This window comes from Neophocaena asiaeorientalis, unplaced genomic scaffold (genome assembly GCF_003031525.2).
Source record: "Neophocaena asiaeorientalis asiaeorientalis breed wild unplaced genomic scaffold, Neophocaena_asiaeorientalis_V1.1 scaffold464, whole genome shotgun sequence".
NCBI classification, from domain to species: domain Eukaryota; kingdom Metazoa; phylum Chordata; class Mammalia; order Artiodactyla; family Phocoenidae; genus Neophocaena; species Neophocaena asiaeorientalis.
In genome coordinates, this window is record NW_020174569.1 from 2,182,224 (window position 1) to 2,190,217 (window position 7,994).

The following is a 7,994-nucleotide window of genomic DNA, read 5'->3' on the forward strand; positions in this document are numbered from 1 at the left end:
ACTGTGTCCTTATCTGTAAAATTGGGGGTGGGCTAGAATGTCCTCTAAAGGTGACTTTCATATCTGAAGCATTATGGTTCTTGCTATCTACATATGAGTGCTGTTCCAAGTTATCTTGAGTTAATCTGCTTTTCTAAATATAGTACTTGTACCTAGGAACACCAGGAAGACTGCAGTGCAATAAGTTAAAATTAGGTTGTAAATCTCTCAGTCCTCCTGTCAACCAATGTGTCAACCAACAGTCACCAGGAATAATTTTTTTCTTCTTTTATTTTTAGTGTTCTTATTGTGAACAAAATTTCAAACTCACCTGCTAAAATCTACACCACCTAAAGATTTTAATTGTCATGAGATAGATGAGACTTTATTTATTAGTGTTATTCTTTTAAGCAACTGATGAATATAAAATATCAACACTGTGTATCAATATAAATGTCTCAATGTTGGTAACAGTTTAACATAAAATCTTCTACAAATTAGTTAATCAGACTTAAAACAAAACAAAACAAAATAAAACCCTTAACAGATTAACATAAATCAGCAAATATATTTTGAATGTCCTTTGTAACACAAAATCACAAGGTGGTTAATTAAAAATATATATAAGAATAAATCCAGAGGAAATTATGTTCCTTTAGGAATGAAGCAGATAAGTTTTAACTTTGTGAGCACATTCAACAAACAAATATGTTTTATTTCCAATTGGAAAAGCCACTGTATCTGTCCCTGTAGGTCACAGAGCAATGTGAGTGGCATGAAGGCAAGACAATAAAGATTCAGAAACTGGTTGATGAAGACCATAACCTTAATGACCATATGGTTAGAAGAATTAAAAACAAGGTATTCCTGAAGGGCTCAGTGTGGGAGAAAGTGAAGCAAATAATTTGGTGGAACAGTTCAAGAACTTTTTTTTCTAAATTTCATTCAACAACGTGATACAAACCTCCATCCTTGTAGAATTTTAAAAAATGATTAGTATCTGAACCTTCTAGAAAGATTTTTAAAATAAAGATGAGCCAACATAATAGAAAAGCAGAAAACAGGTGATTTCAGCTGTTATTTTTATAACTTAAATCTTTCCAATTTTTTGTCTTTGCATTTATAACAATCATTTCTAGTGAACTTGCCATTCAATTTGTCTTGAGTTATTTTGTGTAAAGAAATGTACTGACCTTACAGTACTGTCAAGCTTTGTCTGGGAACATTTGTTAGCATAGCCACCTATTGAGCATCCTATGTTGTCTTGAATTATATCAGAAAAGAATGTGTATTTAGAAAACGATTGATGAGGGGCAAAAAGCCCCCAATATTTCTTTTAAGAGCTTATTATGAAACTTCTGGACAGAATGTTCTAGAACTTGTGGTGAAGGCCTGGATACATAGGACAAGGGCCACCTTGTCCTACATACTCATCTTCCTTTATTTCATTCAGTAGGATCTCACTGCAGAACTGTTCTACTAAAATCAACACTTCTCAAACATTTTGTATCCAAATTTTTCCTGAAATGGATTACTTAGCCTGCCACCTGCTTGACATAGAATATGATGCATTCAACTTGGCATGTCTTGGTCTCTTTAAGATTATTACTTTTCAGTTCTTTCAGTTATCCTTTGCAACCAGAAAGGTTGTTAGTAATGTCTAGCCCAAGACATAAATGGCTCTCTTATAAGGAAAATCCTTGAATTATTTTGTACATTAACTTTGCATAAATGTAAGACTAAAAAAGTGGTTAAGAGCTTGTGATCTGGAACCAAACTGCCTGGTTCAACTTCTTGCCATGTCAGTAGCTACATGAAATTGGTCATATTACTTAACGTCACTTTTCTCAGGTTTACTCATCTGTAAAACTGGGCATAAATAATAAAACATACTTAATATGATTTTATGAAAGTTAACTGAATCAATATCTATAAAGTACTTAAAAGGATGCTTTGTCACAAAATAAATACAATTGGTTGCTCTTACTATCCATTCAAATTATGCTGATTTTCTTTTTCTTCCGTTTTCTTCGTAGTATTTAAAAATTAGGGCCAACAAAAAAAATCCTCCTGATTTATGTTCAATAAAAATTTTGAAAGCTATTTTAGTTGTATTAAAAATTCAAGGAAGACACAAGTCCTTCTGAACTCTCAGTAATGAACAACTCTAAGGCAGCCTTATGTGAGGTCTTGTATTACAGAATTTGTTTTATCTTTTCCCTCAGCAGATTGTGAGTTTATTGACAGCATGGACTTTTTATTTCCTTATCTGCTATGCATTTTTATAGGATTTACCAATTTTAGTACCTGACATGTAAATGGCCTTCCTTCACAGAAATCTTTCCTGCCAGTTGCCCTTCTTTTCTGAAGGATCATGCTAAAGCAAATATGTTCTGTAATGTAACTCTCCCCAGGGGCAGTTACATGATCAAGGTATAGAGATATTTACTAAGGACAGGCATTGTCAAAGACTGATGAGGTGACCTGGTTACAAAGCTCTCCCCCAAAACAGGGATGCTGGTGATTAGCTTAGTCCATTATAATTATTTTCCTACAGATTTGGACTGAGATGCCTTCTGTGGGTGTCATTAGGGGTTGAGGGAATAAATTTAGCCTTATCTTTTCTTCTTACTCTATTTTTTTGTCAGCTCCTTAATTTTACCTACTAGTGGTGATTTGAGTAGACATTTGTTAGTTTATTCCTTTGGAACAAATGTCTTTGAATATTTGTACTTGAAACTAAGACAAGAGTAAGCAATTAATGATATATTCATCTATTGGTTTAAATCACTCATTAACATATAAAAAGCTTCTCAGTGGAAACATTTTAACATCTGCCTGACACGACTATTTCCCTTGACTGCCCTTCTATCTTTCCATGTGGGGATTTTAAGAGCCTGGAATTTTCATTGAAGGTTATATTTTAATAGCTGATTCAATCTCTTCAATAGAATCAGAATTTCTATGTCTTCTTGTGTCAGGATTTCATCAGTTGTATAATTTCAAGAATTTATTGATTTCATCCAAATTGGCAAAATTATTGACATATAATTGTAAGTAATATCTTCTTAATGTCTTTTAAATATTTTTAAATTTCTCTTTTGGTCATTTGTGTTTCTCTCTTTTTTCTTGAATGATCTTGCAACAGGTTTTTTCAAAATTATTAATATGTTAAAAAAGCATTACTAAAGATGTTAAAAAAAGTTTTTTAAAAAAGCATAACTATAAGTCCATAGTTTATTCATATTTTATTTGTTTTTATGTACTGTCATATTTTCATACCAGTATCTCATCCAGAATATATCATATTTCATGGTCATGTTTCATTATTTCCCTACTGTCTGTGACAGTTCCTCAAACTTTCCTTGACTTTGATGACCTTGACCATTTTGAAGGGTACTGGTCAGGTGTTTTAAACTGGGATTTATCTGATGAAATTTTCATGACTACACTAGGGTTATGGAGTTTGGGGAGGAAAGCCATAGAACTAAAATGCTTTTCTTATTGCAACAGTGTTGATGCTAACCTTGACCACCTGGCTGAGGTAGTGTTTGCTGGGTTTCCCATGTATAAAATTATTCCTTTTTTCTCCCCTTTCCATTCTATATTCTTTTAAAGAAAGTCACTATGTGTAGTCCACACATGAGGAGTAGGAAATTATGATCTACCCTCTTGAGGGAAGAATATCTACATCAATTATTCAGAATTCTTCTGTGCAAGAGATTTGTCTATTCTCTCCCATTTATTTATTTATATCATTAATCACTTATTTCTATCAGTATGGGATTTGGATATTTACTTTATACTTTGGGTATTTATGTATTTTTTTGCTCAAATTGTTTCAGTTTGAGCCATTGAAAATTCTGTCGTTGGCTCCTATGTCTTTTTGACATCTTGTATATACTTATTTCTTTATAAGTAAGGATTTTGTTGGTCTCCCTGAACCATTTGGCTTCTTTCAAGATTCTTTTGTTTTGTCTTCAGTTTTCTGCAGTTTTTATATGATATTCCTAGGTGTAGATTTTTTTTGATATTTATCCTGTTTATTGTTCTCTGACGTCTCTGATCTACGTTTGGTGTCTGTCATTAGTTTTGAAATATCCTTAGCCATTATTACTGACATATTTCTTCTGCTTCATTCACTCTTTTATTCACCATCTGGTATTCCCATTGCCCATATGTTATAGCTTTTGTAATTGTTCTTGGATGGTCTGTTGCATTTTTTTTTCCATTCATTTTTCTCTTTGCATTTTTGTTTTGGAAGTTTCTATTGACATAATTTCAAACTCACTAATTCTGTGTCCAGTCTATTGGTAAGCATGTTAAAGGTATTCTTCATTTTTGTTACCTTTAAAAAAAAATCAGACATTTCTTAATGATTCTTAGAGGTTATATCCCTCTTCTTATATTACTGATCAATTCTTGAATGTTGTTTACTTTTTCCAATGGAGCCTATACCAAAATCCATATTTGTTTTCTGGGGCTACCTTAACAAAATGTCAGAGCCTGAGAGGCGTAAGCAACAGAAATTTATTTTCTCACAATTGTGGAGGCTAGAAGTCCAAGCTCAAGATATCAGCCAGCTTAGTTTCTTCTGAGACCTCTGTCTTTGGCTTGCAGATGACTGCCTTCTTGCCTTGTCCTCACATAGTCTTTCCTATTTGCTTCCTGGGGTGATTCCTCCTGATTACCAAGAAAAAATTCACTGCTATTTCACAATGGAGGTAAGGAAGAGTATGTCTAGAATATAAGAGGTCCATTAGGGCATCTCTTAGTACTATCATTCCCTGTGATTAAAGTCAATGGAAAACTTCATCAACCCAAACCAATTTTTTCGTTGATGTTTGATTTTCAAATCAGCTTGTGTTCATTTCAGGTATTTGCAAAGAATACATATTTTACATTCTGCAGTTCGAAGGTACAGTGTAAATTAGATCAAATTGTTAATTGTATTGTTCAAATTTCCTAAATCTTTACAAGAGCTTTATCTACTTAGTCTGTCACTGAGAGAAATGTGCTAAATCTCACACAAAGTTTATGAAATTGATAATTTCTATTTTACTATCTATATTTAAGCCATTTTATTTTGTATACAAGTGTGCAATTATTACATACATATTCCTGTTACACCAAACTTTCATCCTTATGAAATGGCTCTTTACCTCTATTAATGATTTTTGATTTAAAAATCTCCTTTGATATTCATATAGCTACTCACACCTTCTTCAGGTTGGTTGTTGGCATGGTATAGGTTTTTCCATCTTTTAGTCTTTATTTGTCTTTATATATATAAGCAAAATGCAGTTGGAATTTTTCCAGCTTTATTGCGCTATAATTGAAAAATAACACTGTATAAGTTTAAGGTATATAACATGATGATTTGATACACATATATATTGTGAAATGAGTATCACAGAAAGGTTAGTTAACATTTATCACTCAGCATAATTACAATTTTGGGGGCAGGTGGTGGGTGGTAAGAACATTTAAGATCCACCCCCTTAGCAACCTTTAAGTCTATAATACAGTATTGTTAACTATAGTAACCTTGCTGTATCTTAGATCCCCAAAACTTAATCATCTTATAACTGAGAGTTTGTACCTGTTGACCAACATCTCAGCATCCTCACCAACACTTGTTACCTCTTGTCTTTTTGATAATAGCCATTCTAATAGGTGTGAGGTGACATCTCACTGTGGTTTTGATTTGCAGTTCCCTGATGATTAGTGATGTTGATTATCTTTTCATGCATCTGTTGGCCATTTGTATGTTTTCTTTGGAAAAATGTCTATTCAAGTCCTCTCTCCATTTTTTAATTGGATTGTTTTTTTTTTCTGTTGAGTTTTATGAGTTGCTTATATATTTTAGATATTATCCCTTATCAGGTACATGATTTGCAAATATTTTCTCCCATTCCTAAGGTTGCCTTTTCTTTTCATTTCATTGATTGTTTCTATTTGCTGTGCAGAAGCCTTTTATTTGATGTAGTACCACTTATTTTTGCTTTGTGGTTTATGCATTTGGTGTCAAATCTAAAAATTTGTTGTCAAGACTAATGTTTTTTTGGTTTTATGGTTTTTTGGTTTCAGTTCTTACATTTAAGTGTTTAATCCATTTCAAGTTAGATTTTGTGAGTGGTGCAAGATAGTGGTCCAATTTCATTCTTTTGTCTGTGAATATCCAATTTTCCCAGCATCATTTATTATAAAGACTATCTGTTCCCTGTTGAGTATTCTTAGCTCCCTTGTCAAATATTAGTTGAGTGTTTTGGATTTTGTTTTGGTTTCTTAATTTGTTTTAATCAGTTATCATAGTCTTAGCCTCTTCTTTAAGTATTTATTATATTATACTTTTTTTCTATTTGGGCCACATTTATCATTCCTTGAGTATATGGAGATTTTTAAGATCTATGCTTAACATATTTCATCCATTGTGGAAAATCTTTGTTCATTATCTTTTCAAATATTACTTCTATCCAATTCTTTCCTCTCTTTCTGGGACCCCCAATAAACATATGTATAAACATTTTAAATTACATCACTCATGTCTTCACATCCTTTTCACATTTTTCCAGTTTGACCCTCTCTGTGGGTCGGTTTATATGTGAGCTATTGATCTATTTTTTAGTTCATTAATAGTGCCTTGTACTCTGGTTTTTTGTTGTTGTTGTTGTTGTTGTTGTTGCGGTATGCGGGCCTCTCACTGTTGTGGCCATTCCTATTGTGGAGCACAGGCTCTAGACGCACAGGCTCAGCGGCCATGGCTCACGGGCCCAGCCGCTCCACGGCATGTGGGATCATCTCGGACCGGGGCACAAACGCATGTCTCCTGCATTGGCAGGCAGACTCTCAACCACTGCGCCACCAGGGAAGCCCACTCTGTTTGTTTTTAAATCCAGTTTTTGAATTTTATATAAAGTATTGTATTTTGTACTATAAAGTGTTTGATATTTTGTTTAGAAATAATTTTCTGATGAAATTAATATTTTTCCATATTTTCCCTCTGTATTCTTCTGTCTTCTTCACAATCCTGTCTGATGACTGTAATATGTGGCTTACATGTATGTAGTTTCAGTCAGTTTTTCTCTTGGTTTTCCACCATATGGTACTCTCTTTTGAAATGCCTAGTAATGCGTGATTCAATACTAGAAATAATTATTTATTGGTGATGTTATTTTTCTCTAGTGAGTATTTACTCTCTTATTTTTATGAGGCTGATAGAGGGAAAGCTTTTCAGGTTAATTCAATCAGGTATGGAGCTGAGATAAGACTTGGGTTCAATTTGGTAAGAACTACTCTACCACTAAATTTCCCCATTGCTTATGGTATAGAACATCAGGGCATTCAAGTGATATCATGGTATGTTCACCAGGGTGCCACTCCCTTACATAGGACCTAAACTCAAATCTTTGCCTACTGGAAAACTCTAATTTTCAGAGGTTTGAGGTAACTCTTTGACCTTCTGTGCTCTGCAGCTTTAGAATTTGGTAAATGTCTTGAGGTGTAAACTGTTGGTGTGTTTGAAGCCTATCATTTTATCATACCAATTTTGTCACTCCAGCTCTACAGGACCATTAAATGTTCCCCTGGTTCTGCTCGTTCCCAGCTGTGACCCTCTCTCCAGATGAACCTAGATTCTCATCCATTTGCCCTCATCAGAACTAGAAATGCTTCCAAGGAAAAAGAAACTATTCAACTGTGATTCACACTCACCAGGAATTTTAGTCTTTATTATCCCTCATTGCTTCAAAAATCTTTGATGCCTTTAAACAGACACTTTAAAAGCAAATCTATCTTGGCCTTTTCTAGTGTGTTTGCTGAATACTGCCATTCAATCAGGAAATAGAAATCTGTTGGTACTATTTTTAATGAATATATACTATCACTTGGAACCACTGTCAGGGCCTGTGGCCCAGCTCTGATCTAGGTTTACATCCAATATTTTCCAATCCTCCTTTTCATTTCCCTTTGCATGAAATTCTTTAAAATTAAATCTATTCATGTCACTCTTTTTT